The 12,006-nt window shown below is 38.3% G+C and overlaps 2 pseudogenes across 1 annotated transcript; both read left to right on the forward strand.

Annotated features, from left to right (window-relative positions):
* Window positions 1–5,613: 5,613 nt before the first annotated feature.
* Window positions 5,614–6,558, forward strand: LOC114611205 (annotated as a pseudogene). The gene has a single exon (XR_003709805.1). The product of XR_003709805.1 is annotated as an olfactory receptor 147-like (transcript).
* A 270-nt stretch (window positions 6,559–6,828) lies between these two features.
* LOC114611103 lies at window positions 6,829–10,139 on the forward strand (annotated as a pseudogene).
* The last annotated feature ends 1,867 nt before the right edge of the window (window positions 10,140–12,006 follow it).

Genomic DNA, 12,006 nt, shown 5'->3' on the forward strand with positions numbered 1-12,006 from the left:
CTCTCTCTCTCTCTCTCTCTCTCTCTCTCTCTCTCTCTCTCTCTCTCTCTCTCTCTTCCATTCTTTCTTTCTCTTCATCATCATTATCGCCACCACCATCACCATCACCATCATCATGACCATCATCATTCTTTAATCTTTTTAAAATTTCAGTCATTATCCCCCTCCTGGTCCGCACTCTGACTGTTCTTTATCCCTTACCTCCTCTCCCAGCTCCAAAAGGATGTCACCATCTCCACTACCCCACCCCACTAGTCCTTATGACTCCCGGAAGCCTCAAGTCACTCAAGAATTAGGTGTGTCTTCTCCCACTGAGGCCAAAGAGTCGTCTGTTGTATATATGTCAGGGGAGTCATATCAGCTGGTATGTGTTGCATGGTTGGTGGCTCAGTGTTAGGGAGATCTTGGGGGTCTAGGTTAGTTGAAACTGCTGGTCTTGCTATGGGGTCGTGCTCCTCCTCAGCTTCTTCCAGCTTTTTCCTATTTCAACCCCAGGGTCCCTGTCTTTTGTCCATTGGTTGGGTGTAAGTAGGGCAGCCATGTTAGGCTCCTGTCTGTAAGCACACCATAACGTCACTAATAGAATCAGGCCTTGGAGCCCCCCTTGAGCTGGATGTCAATTTGGGCCTGTCACTTGACCTCCTTTTCCCCAGGTTTTTATCGATTTTTGTCCCTGCAGTTCTTTTAGGCAAGAACATTTCTGGGTCAGAGTTTTTGACTGTGGGAAAGCAACCACATACCTCCACTTGATGCCTTGTCTTTCAACTGGTGGTAGACTCTACAAGTTCCCTCTCCCCACTGAAGGGCATATCTTCTAAGGTCTCTCCCTTTGAATCCTTAGAGTCTTCATCTCCTATGTCTATGATACATTCTAGAGGGTCTCCCAACCTACTACCTTCTGAGGTTGCTTGTTTCCATTCTTGTTGATGGCCCTCAGGGCTTCAGTCTTTTTTCCACCACTGAATACATGATCATGGTGCCTTTTTCCCCTCCCTGTCCCCTCTGCCACTCAGCTCCCTCACTAGCTCTGCCCATGATTGTTTTTTTCTTCTCCTTCCCAAGTGGGATTGAGGCATCCTCACTTGGGCCCTACAGGTTGTTAACCTTCTTGAGTTTTGTGGATTATATCCTGAATATTCTGTACTTTTTTGGCTAACATCCACTTATTAGTGAGTAAATACCATGCATGTCCTTTTGTGCCTGAATTACCTCACTCAGGATTATATTTTCTAGTTCCATCTATTTGCCTGCAAAACTCATGATGTTCCCATTCTTAATAGCTGAGTATTATTTCAGTGTGTAAATGAAACACATTTTCTATATCCATTCTTCTGTTGTGGGACATCTAGGTTGTTTCCAGCTTCTGGCTATCACATGTAAGGCCCCAATGAACAGAGTGAAACATGTGCCTCTGTGGCATGGTGGAGTATGTTTTGGGTATATGCCCAAGGTTGGTATAGCTAGGTCTTCATGTAGATCTATTTCCAATTTTCTGCGGAACCTCCAAATTGATTTCCAGAGTGGGTGTACCAGTTTGCAATCATTCTAGCAATGGAGGAGTGTTCCTCTTTCTCCATATCCTCGCCAACAAGTTTTGTCACCTGAGTTGTTGATCTTAGCCACTCTGATTGGTGTAAGGTGGAATCCCAGGGTCAGTTTGATTTGCATTTTCCTGATCACTAAGGTCTTTGAACATTTCTTTAAGTGCTTATCAGCCATTCGAGATTCCTCTGTTGTGAATACTCTGTTTAGATCTATATCCAATTTAAGATTTGGTTGTTTGGCTTTTGGTAGTTAGCTTCTTGAGTTCTTTATATATTTTGGATATTAGCCCTCTATCACTTGTGGTGTTCATGATTTTTTTTTCTAATGTCTAGGTTGCCGATTTGTCCTATTGACTATATTCTTAGACTTACAGAAGCTTTCCAGTTCATGAGTTCCCATTTATCAATTCTTGATATTATAGCCTGAGCCAATGGAGTTCTAATTAGGACATTTTCCCTTTTAACTTTCTCCTCTATTAGATTTGGTGTATCTGTTTTTTTTTTTTTTTTTTTTTTTTTTAGGCCTTTGATCCACTTGGACTTGAGCTTTGTGCAAGGTGACAAATATGGATCTATTTTCATATTTTCTACATACAGGCTTCCAGCTAGACCAGCACCACTCATTGAAGATTCTTTCTTTTTTTTCCCTTGTATATTTTTTGCTTCTTTGTCAAAGAATAAGTGTCCATAAGTGTGTGGTTTTACTTCGGTGTCTTCATTTTTATTTCATTAATCAACCTGTTTGTCTCTGTACCAATACCATATCATTTTTATCACTATTTCTCAGTAGTATAGCTTGAGGTCAGGGATTATGATTCCCCCAGAATTTCTTTTATTGTTAAGAATTGTTTTTGTTATTCTGTTTTTTCCAGATGAATTTGAGAATTGCTCTTTCTATGTTTTTGAAGAATTGTGTTGGAATTTTGATGAGAATTGCATTGAATCTGTAGATTGCTTTTGTCAAGATGGCCATTTTTAGTATATTAATTCTACCAATCCATGAGCATGAGAGATTTCTCCATTTTCTAAGGTCTTCTTTGATTTCTTTCTTGAGAGACTTGTCATATAGATCTTTCACTTGTTTGGTTAGAGCTACCCCAAGAGTTAAAGAGTTTGTGATATATATATATATATATATATATATATATATATATATATATATATATATCACATTAGATTTCATCTAGTGATAGAAAGTATGGATAGTCCACAGTATGTGAGACAGGCTTTCTTGCCTTTTTACTTGGAGAGTACCTAATGTGACAATAATAAAATGTATGTGATACTGAACACAGTTGATGTGAAAGAATAATGAAGCATAAAGAATCAGGAGGGGTTCAGTGTGACAGTAGATGGAATGGCAGAGTGTAAGAGTGAATGTGAGGAGGGTTAACTAGTACTGACCTAGGAGGAACGTCGTTTGCAATCCTACTACTGCACAAGCTTCCTACAATATACTCCTGTAGAAAAAGAGTTTAAATGGGGTTGCCCTATCATTGGTTGAAAATGTTTTTCTTAGACATCATAGGCCATCAAAGAAAAACCCAGAACCAGGAATGAGCTACCTTTGTGTGGAGTTGTTTACTAGTAGTGCCGTATGAAACTCCCAATATTATAGGCTTTTGGTTATATCTAAAACTGCTGATTAGTCCTATTGAGGAAGACACCATATAATCAACTCATAACTGATTGAGAAAGTAAGCTTCTACTTCAAAGTCCATTGTCTAGAATGTTTACGAAAAAAACATTTCTATGCCTACATATGTTTTGTTCTTGCATTTATTTATTCTTTGTTATATTCATTCATGAAAACAATACTTAAACTATATTCATCTACATATAATTCCAGAGTCCAAACAGTCAATTCAAACATAAAGGCCTGAAAACAAGCTAAAATAGTTTCCCATTAAAATCGCAACTCAATTCTTCGTAGAGTTAGAAAGAGAAATTCTCAAATTCATTTGGAATAACAAAAAAACCCAGGATAGCAAAAACTATTCTCAACAATAAAAGAACTTCTGGAGGAATCACCATCCCTGACCTCAAGCTGTACTACAGAGCAGTAGTGATAAAAATCTTCATGGTATTGGTACAGAGACAGCCAAGAAGATCAATAGAATAAAATTGAAAACTCAGAAATGAACTCACATACCTATGGTCACTTGATCTTTGACAAAGGAGCAAAAACTGTCCAGTGGAAAAAGGGCATAATTTTCAACAAATGATACTGTTTCAACTGGAGGACAACATGCAGAATAATGCAAATTGATCCATTTTTATCTCCTTGTACAAAGCTCAAGTCCAAGTGGATAGATAAAGTACCTTCACATAAAACCGGATACACTGAAACTAATAGAAGAGAAGGTGGGGAAGACTCTTGAATACCTGGGCACAGGGGAAAAGTTCCTGAACAGAACACCAATGACTTATGCTCTAAGATCAAGAATTGACAAATGGGACCTTCTAAAATTGCAAAGTTTCTGTAAGGCAAAGAACACTGCTAATAGGACAAAACAACAACCAACAGATTGGGAAAAGATCTTTACCAATCCCACATCTGATAGAGGGCTAATATCTAATATATACAAAGAACTCAATAAATTAGATTCCAGACAATCAAATAACCCTTTTAAAATGAGGTACAGAGCTAAACAAAGAATTCTCAACTGAGAAAACTCGAATGGCTGAGAAGCACCTAAAGAAAAGTTCATCATCCTTAGTGACAGGGAAATACAAATCAAAATAATCCTGAGATTCCACCTTACACCAGTCAGAATGGCTAAGATCAAAAACTCAGGTGATAGTAGATGCTGGCGAGGATGTGGAGAAAGAGGAACATTCCACTATTGTTGGTGGGATTGCAAGATATGTCCCAAAAAGGGATGGCAGATATGGTCATCAATTTGAACTCTTGTTAAGTAACTATTGGAAGTTGATGAATCCTTTGAGAAACCCCATCCATTTCAAGGATGGATCCCTTACAGGCTACCCACTCTCAAGCATATTACCCTCAAACACACACACACACACACACACACACACACACATAGAGTTAATACTTAATATGCACAGTGTGTTAAATAATTGAAAAGAATGAATGAATTGGGGAGGCAATAGTGACAGTAGGATGGGAGAAGAATTGAAAGAAAGACATCAGAGATAAACTTCCTCAACATACATTGACTGATTGCATAAAACTATGAAACAAAACAAAATTGTTTACCTCTATATGAGCGAAAGTCATTACTATTGAACTAATTTGTAAGTACCATAGCAACAAAGCCTGATCTCTTGGGAAAATACTTGGGGAATATCAGCCAGTTTTTAATCAGGTCCCTGCAGTGACAAATCATAAAACCCTCTTGGGTCATTACCAGGTGGCTCTCTGTCATCAGTAGATGCTATTTACCAACCACTATTATAAAGAAATAATTACAGGAAAAAGTACCACATGAAATCTTGACCCAGAACTCATGCTCCTCAGAATCCAAAAGAATGAGGGCTCTGGATTTTCCAGTCCAAAATTAATTTGCTCATCTCCAAAAAGACAAACCAGGTAACAACAGAAAGTATTTTTTCTGTACTATTTACCTTTATAGCTCTTCCATGCCATTTGCCCTTGCCCTCCTGTGAGAGCACAAGAGTCAGTAAAGACACTTGTCCAGTCTTGAAGCAGAAATGTAAGTATTGGATTGGATGGGTGCATGATTTTCTTTCCTCTAACTACAACCCAGCAGCACAGTGAGGCTTAGATGTGCTTTGTCTCTTTTCTTTTGAAATTGTTACTGAGCCTGAAATGGGAGGTGAATTGTCAAGGTAGAAGTAGACTGAGCTGCTACAGAGGCAATAATGGTCACTACTTCCCAAAATATTATTCCCAAGAAATGGCTTCAATGTATTTATGATTATTTCTGTACTATAACTCTCATAAAATGTAATAAACGAAGGCATAGAAAATTGTGAGCTTGAATTTATTTTTATACTTTGGCTCTCAGTCTCACCTTAATGTGATAGGTTGATAGGTGTGGGGATTTCATTTTAATGCTATATTTTTACTGTTCTTACAGATATGACCTAGGGAAGAATGGCTTTAGGAAATGACTCTTCAGTGAAAGAATTTATCTTGCTGGGCTTGACACAGCAGCCAGAGCTCCAGCTGCCTCTCTTCTTCCTCTTCTTGGGAATCTATGTGGTCTCCATGGTGGGGAACCTGGGCTTGATTGTTCTGATTGTGTTGAATCCTCACCTGCACACCCCCATGTACTACTTTCTCTTCAACCTTTCCTTCACAGATCTCTGCTACTCCTCTGTCATAACCCCCAGAATGCTGGTGGGTTTTGTGAAGCAGAACATCATCTCTCACGCTGAGTGCTTGACTCAGCTCTTTTTCTTTGCCTTCTTTGTTATTGATGAATGCTACATCTTGACAGCAATGGCCTATGACAGATATGCTGCCATTTGTAAGCCCTTGCTTTACCAGGTCACCATGTCTCATCAGGTCTGCCTCTTTATGACAATGGGTGTGTATTTGATGGGCTTTTCTGGTGCCATGTCCCACATAGTGTGCATGCTGAGACTCAACTTCTGTGATGGCAACATCATCAATCACTATGTATGTGATGTACTTCCTCTCCTTAAACTCTCCTGCACAAGCACTTCCATCAATGAGCTGGTACTTTTCATTGTTGTGGGTGTCAATGTAATAATACCCAGCCTGACTCTCTTTGTTTCTTATACCTTCATCCTTTCCAACATCCTCAGCATCCATTCTTCAGAAGGTAGGTCAAAAGCCTTCAGTACCTGTGGCTCCCATGTGATAGCTGTTACTCTTTTCTTTGGAGCTGCAGCCTTCATGTATCTTAAGCCTGCTAGTGCATCTGTGGATGAAGATAAAATATCTACCATATTTTATACCATTTTGGGCCCAATGCTGAATCCTTTTATCTACAGTATAAGGAATAAAGATGTCCACCTTGCCCTGAGAAAAACTTTGAAGAAAAAGATATTTATGTAATTAGGATGTGTAATTGTTAAAGTCACAAAACTTAGGACATATGATGTTTAGAACTTGGAGTAGACTTGAGAAGGGACTCATTTTCACACATTTGTTTACATTCATGAGGCCCTAGATTTGACCTACAGTCTTGAAAAATATTAATGGCTAGTACAATAAAAATAACGTAAAGTCAAGAATCAAACAAAAACAAATGGAGTGCAAATGCGGAATTGAAATTATCTAACAGTCTATAATGTTAAGTCTATTATTGAGGAAATTTTAGACATAATGACAGCAAAGGTAAGTAATCCAGCATTCTTTTAGGGTAAAGAGAAGAGTTTATTCTGTAGTTTTCCAAAATTATATATAATTCTGTTTTTCAGTATTGAAAAACACAAGAGTAATATTTGGGCAGCCGTCTACATGTATAGTACATTCTACCCTTAGAAATCATGAGGATTTAAGCACAAAATACTAGTTGATACTATGCTCTGTAATGGAAGGGTCAAGGTATTTTTAAACATTTTTTATCTATTTTTTCAGTTTATGTGGGGGAGCTCATGTTCAGGCTTTCTTGCATGCTAGCTAAGTGCTCTACCACTGAGCCATATCTTAAGCACAAGTATCAGAAGTTTGATTTGAGTACATCTAGAAATCTTATCTTGATGTGCCACTGAAATACTGATTTCAATAATCTTAATGACAGCATCTTATGTATTCTGTTAATAAGCCCCTGAGAATATTTGTAGGCAGGTTGGTTTTGAAAAGTTCCTTTGTTTCTCCAAAGGCTGAGGATAGATGGGAAATGCTTTCTAATTTCATCTTTTCTCTACAGTCTTAAAGCAGTCTGGTAAAGAGAGAGGAATTGATAAGTCTGTTGTGATTTCAATGTTCTCAGACTGAAAATGAAACAATTTAGTTAATTGATGGCAAAGGGAACCTTTATTAGATATTTCCCTCATGAAGTTGAGGGTGAATGTGTGTGTCTATGTATGTGATATGTCTCCATTTGGAACAATATTATTAAGCAAGTTTCCTAGTTATTGGTAGAGGAAATTTGTCTTTTACCCAAACAATCATATAGTATCATTATCACTCTGTTATTTCCATTTAATAATTTCACTTTCATCCTGTCTCAGAGTTCCACATACAGTGATGCAGTTGATTGAAGTAGGAAATATAAACAGAGCTTGCATCCTATTTTAGACATCAAGACTTTTGTAGACTTTGGTCAAACAATAGTATAGTCAAATAGTATACACAGAGAGTCCAAATTGAAGGTCTTCTCTGAGGAGCTTGGGGAATCCCAAGGAATAGAGGACAGGAGAGTCATTAGAGTCAGAGGAAATAGAAGACCCTAAGAAAACAGGACCTACTGAATCAAGTAAACAGGGCACATATGGGCTCACAGAGTCTAAAGTGGCAAGCAAGCATGTAGCCTGCACGGGCCTGCACTATGTCCTCTACATATGTATTGTGGCTCTTAGTTTGGTGCTTTGTGGGTCTTCTAACTGTGGGAGTGGGAGTGTCTTTGATTCTTTTTGACTGCTCTTAGGAGTCTTCTTCCTGTTGGTTTGCTTTGTCTAGATTTGGAATGGGGGGTGGGGGGTAAAAATATTTAAAAAAATACAGCTCTGAAGAAAAGTGAAGATCCTTGTTATCATGGAAGTAAGAGGATAAAATAATTGTGTCTGTGAATTTTTATTAGAAAAATGATCCACAATGTCTTGAGCAAATGTAATTGTACATTTTACTGTGAACAATTTTCTTCATATCTTGGGTTAGCTGGTAGGAAGTGTTCTTTCTGAGGAGATGGTAGGTGGCCTGACTGAGGATAGGGTTCTTTACTGAACATTAAGCAGAGGGACAAGGTGAACTTAGTTTCAGATTCAGGAACAAACTTTACGATGATTAGGAATGGTTATAGGAGACAGACTAATGGTATTGAAGCAGGCATCGCTGAAGAATATGTATACAAATGTAAATCAGGTTATATTGGTCCTTTGTAAGAGATAAGAATGAATGTCAATAAGCACAATAAAAACTATGATATGAATCATACAATGGACTTTATTTTCTTTCGTTCCCCCATATTCTGAAACCCAGTCAGTGTTCATTTATAATCAATCTGTAGTGAAATTCATGAAACAAAATTTAAATAACAAAAATTTTCCTGACCTGTGGGAGGGATGATTTTTCGTTGCTACTTATACACACTTGGAAAATTACTCAGTGACAGTGAAATGTCAGTTGATGTGACAACATAAATTAATTGGGAAACTGTTAACCTCATCTGATCCCTTCCCCTTCAGGAAACTGTGTCAAATGGAAAAACCAGGGAACTGGTCTGGTTTTGTGTCTGGGTTCTGTAAGTTTTGAGTCTTTGACCTCTGGATCCTAGATTTTGCACAGCTAATATTAAAACTGCTGTGGTATACAATAAATGAATGTTGCAAAATTTAAAAGTACTATATTCTATGTTTTAAATATTATATGCAAAGGATATAAACATGTAACCTTTTTTTCACTTATTGTTTTCTGAAGTTAGTGCGTACTTAATACTTAAAGGCCTTGCACTGCATCCTTATGTTTTATTTTGACTTGAGAAAGATTCTGTTGTGTAGCCCAGGGTGGCTATGAAATTATGATCCTCTTGATTTTGACTCTTGAGTTCTAAGATCGTATGGATGCACCACTACTCCATGCTTTTCAACTTTTATGTTGATGGCTTGCTGGCAGTTCCACGTAGCTGCCGTTGCTAGTATCTGTATAAGAAACTTTTGGGGTCACTATCACTGTATTTGATTTAGGGAAGAATTTGTGTTAATGCATACCTGGAGTTAACTCATGGCTACTTAAGATATATATATATATTTTCAGTTGTACGATCAGTTCAAACTTCAATATAGAATGCAAATATAGCTTTTCCGTTTTCTGCGGCCCTCGCAGCCGTTAGCAGCAAAGTCTCACGGGATACCCTGTAGAGGCGGGAAGTCCTGCACGGGAACCAGCGCAAACGCCGCAAGTTTCTGGAGACCATGGAGCTGCAGATCAGCCTGAAGAACTACGAGCCTCAGAAGGACAAACGTTTCTCGGGGACCATCAGGCTTAAGTCCACCCATCATCCCAAGTTCTCGGTATGCGTCCTGGGGGACCAGCAGCACTGTGACGAAGCCAAGGCCGTGGATATCCCCCACATGGACATCTAGGTGCTGAAGAAACTCAACAAGAACAAGAAGTTGGTCAAGAAGCTGGCCATGAAGTACAATGCCTTTCTGGCCTCCGAGTCTCTGATCAAGCAGGTCCCACGTATCCTGGGCCCAGGCCTGAACAAGGCCGGCAAGTTCCCCTCCCTGCTGACACACAATGAAAACATGGTGGCCAAGGTGGACGAGGTGAAGTCTACAATCAAGTTCCAGAAGAAGAAGGTTCTGTGTCTGGCTGTGGCTGTCGGCCACGTGAAGATGACTGATGATGAGCTGGTCTACAACATCAACCTGGCTGTCAATTTCTTGGTGTCTTTGCTCAAGAAAAACTGGCAAAACGTCTGGGCTCTGTATATCAAGAGCACCATGGGCAAGCCCCAGCGTCTATATTAGGATGCTCCAATAAACCTCAGAGCTGACATCCAAAAAAAAAAAAAGAATGAAATATAATTTGTCTCATGTAAAACACGAATCAACATATAGGGAAAATAACAATATTCAAAAATAGTTAAGGAAATGTGCTTTTGTTTTTATTGGATATTTTATTTACATTTCATATGTTGTCCCCTTACCCCTGGGAATGGATACAGTATTTTCCCATGCTAGACAAGCACCAGTACTCATGAGTTCATTTTGAAAGGATTTTATTGGAGAAATAGTACCTTTTTTATATATTTATTTATTTGTTCATTTAATTCAAAGCAATAATACCCAAGAAATCAAGGTTACCGGAAGTCATACAATCTATGTCATTATGTCTGAGACTCATGCACAAACTGGCGAATGTATTTAAAGCCTTTCTGAAGACGGTAAATTGTTGACCTGTCTGTAAAATAGGACTGTATATGTACATATAATTTGATCCTTTCAGTAAAATTATAGACAGTATGTGATTTCATGTCAGTGTAGGGTGACAGCTTCCATTGTCTCTTAGTGATATGAAACACAAGATCAAGCCTTACTAATCTTGATATTGCTGCATTAGAACAGTTCCACACTGTCTTCACTTTCCTTGCAGATTAGTGGTTATAATGCAGGTGTGTTCCTGCGGGAGCTTTTGTTGGTGTCCCACCTCCCAGGACAGTGGACTGGCTGTAACAGTACTCTTAATGATGTTATTAGTTTAAGACACATATAAGTAAATTTGCAATGTTAAGATGAGCCCTAAACCAATCTGACTAGTGTCCTTATTATTAAAATGATTTGGGATAGGTATAGATCAGGAATGAACATACACATAGGAAGGAGCAGGTGAGAACACAGCAAAAGCAGACATCTGTAAACCAAACAGAGCCGTCTTAGAAGAAATAAAAGCCCCACTTGATGATGAACTTTTAGCCTCTGGAGATTCAAGAAAATAATCTCCACTTGTTTAGGCCATCCAGTCTGTTGCAGTATTTAATGAATTTTTATGGTAGAATTAAGCAAGTGACACAGTGGTAGGAATATAATTTTTGTGCCACCTGTTAAACATAAGCCTTCTATGCTATGGATTGCTTCGTCATTGTACTATATATAGCCATTCCTCTTTTTACTTTTGTGTTTGGAACAAAGTCTCAATGAGTTATGCATGTTGACTGTAATCCAGTTCTGGAGTTCAGGGAGGTGTTGAATTCAATATCCAGAGTTGATAGTATTATAGGAATGTAACACAAGGCCCAGCTACTTTATATTCTTAAGAGCCTACAGTGAGCAAAATGACAACAAAGCAAAGAAACAAAAATGCTCCCAGTTATGGTGACACATAGTCTTACACATAGGAGTCTAAGGCATGAAAATGACCAGTCAAAGGCCTTCCTGAACCACATAGTAAGTTCCAAGTCAGCATATGTTACTTAAGAAGACTGTGTCTTCAAAACAAACAAACCACCCTACCAACCAACCAGCCAACCAATCAACCAACCAACCAACCAGCCAACCAATCTACCAACCAACCAACCAACCAACCAACCAACCAACAAACCAAACAAACGAAGGAGAAAACAAAACAAAAATAACAGAGAAAGAATAAAAGTAAACAAAAATTTTCAAGTTTTGGAAAGATGGATTGTTATGTTAAAAATGTATATTTTAGTTGATCAGTAATAATTGTACATATTTCAGTGGCAATAGCTTCTAAAGTGACTTGTATTGTTCACCTGAATGGCAAATTGAGGGACTATGACTGTAAGAACAAGGAATATGGCCATTTGGATAGAGAACACAAATCTAGGTTCTAAGAGAATGAAAAGATTGTTTCTAAAATGGCATTTGCATACCG

The sequence above is a fragment of the Grammomys surdaster genome, unplaced genomic scaffold, assembly GCF_004785775.1.
Source record: "Grammomys surdaster isolate TR1022 unplaced genomic scaffold, NIH_TR_1.0 126086, whole genome shotgun sequence".
NCBI classification, from domain to species: Eukaryota; Metazoa; Chordata; class Mammalia; order Rodentia; family Muridae; genus Grammomys; species Grammomys surdaster.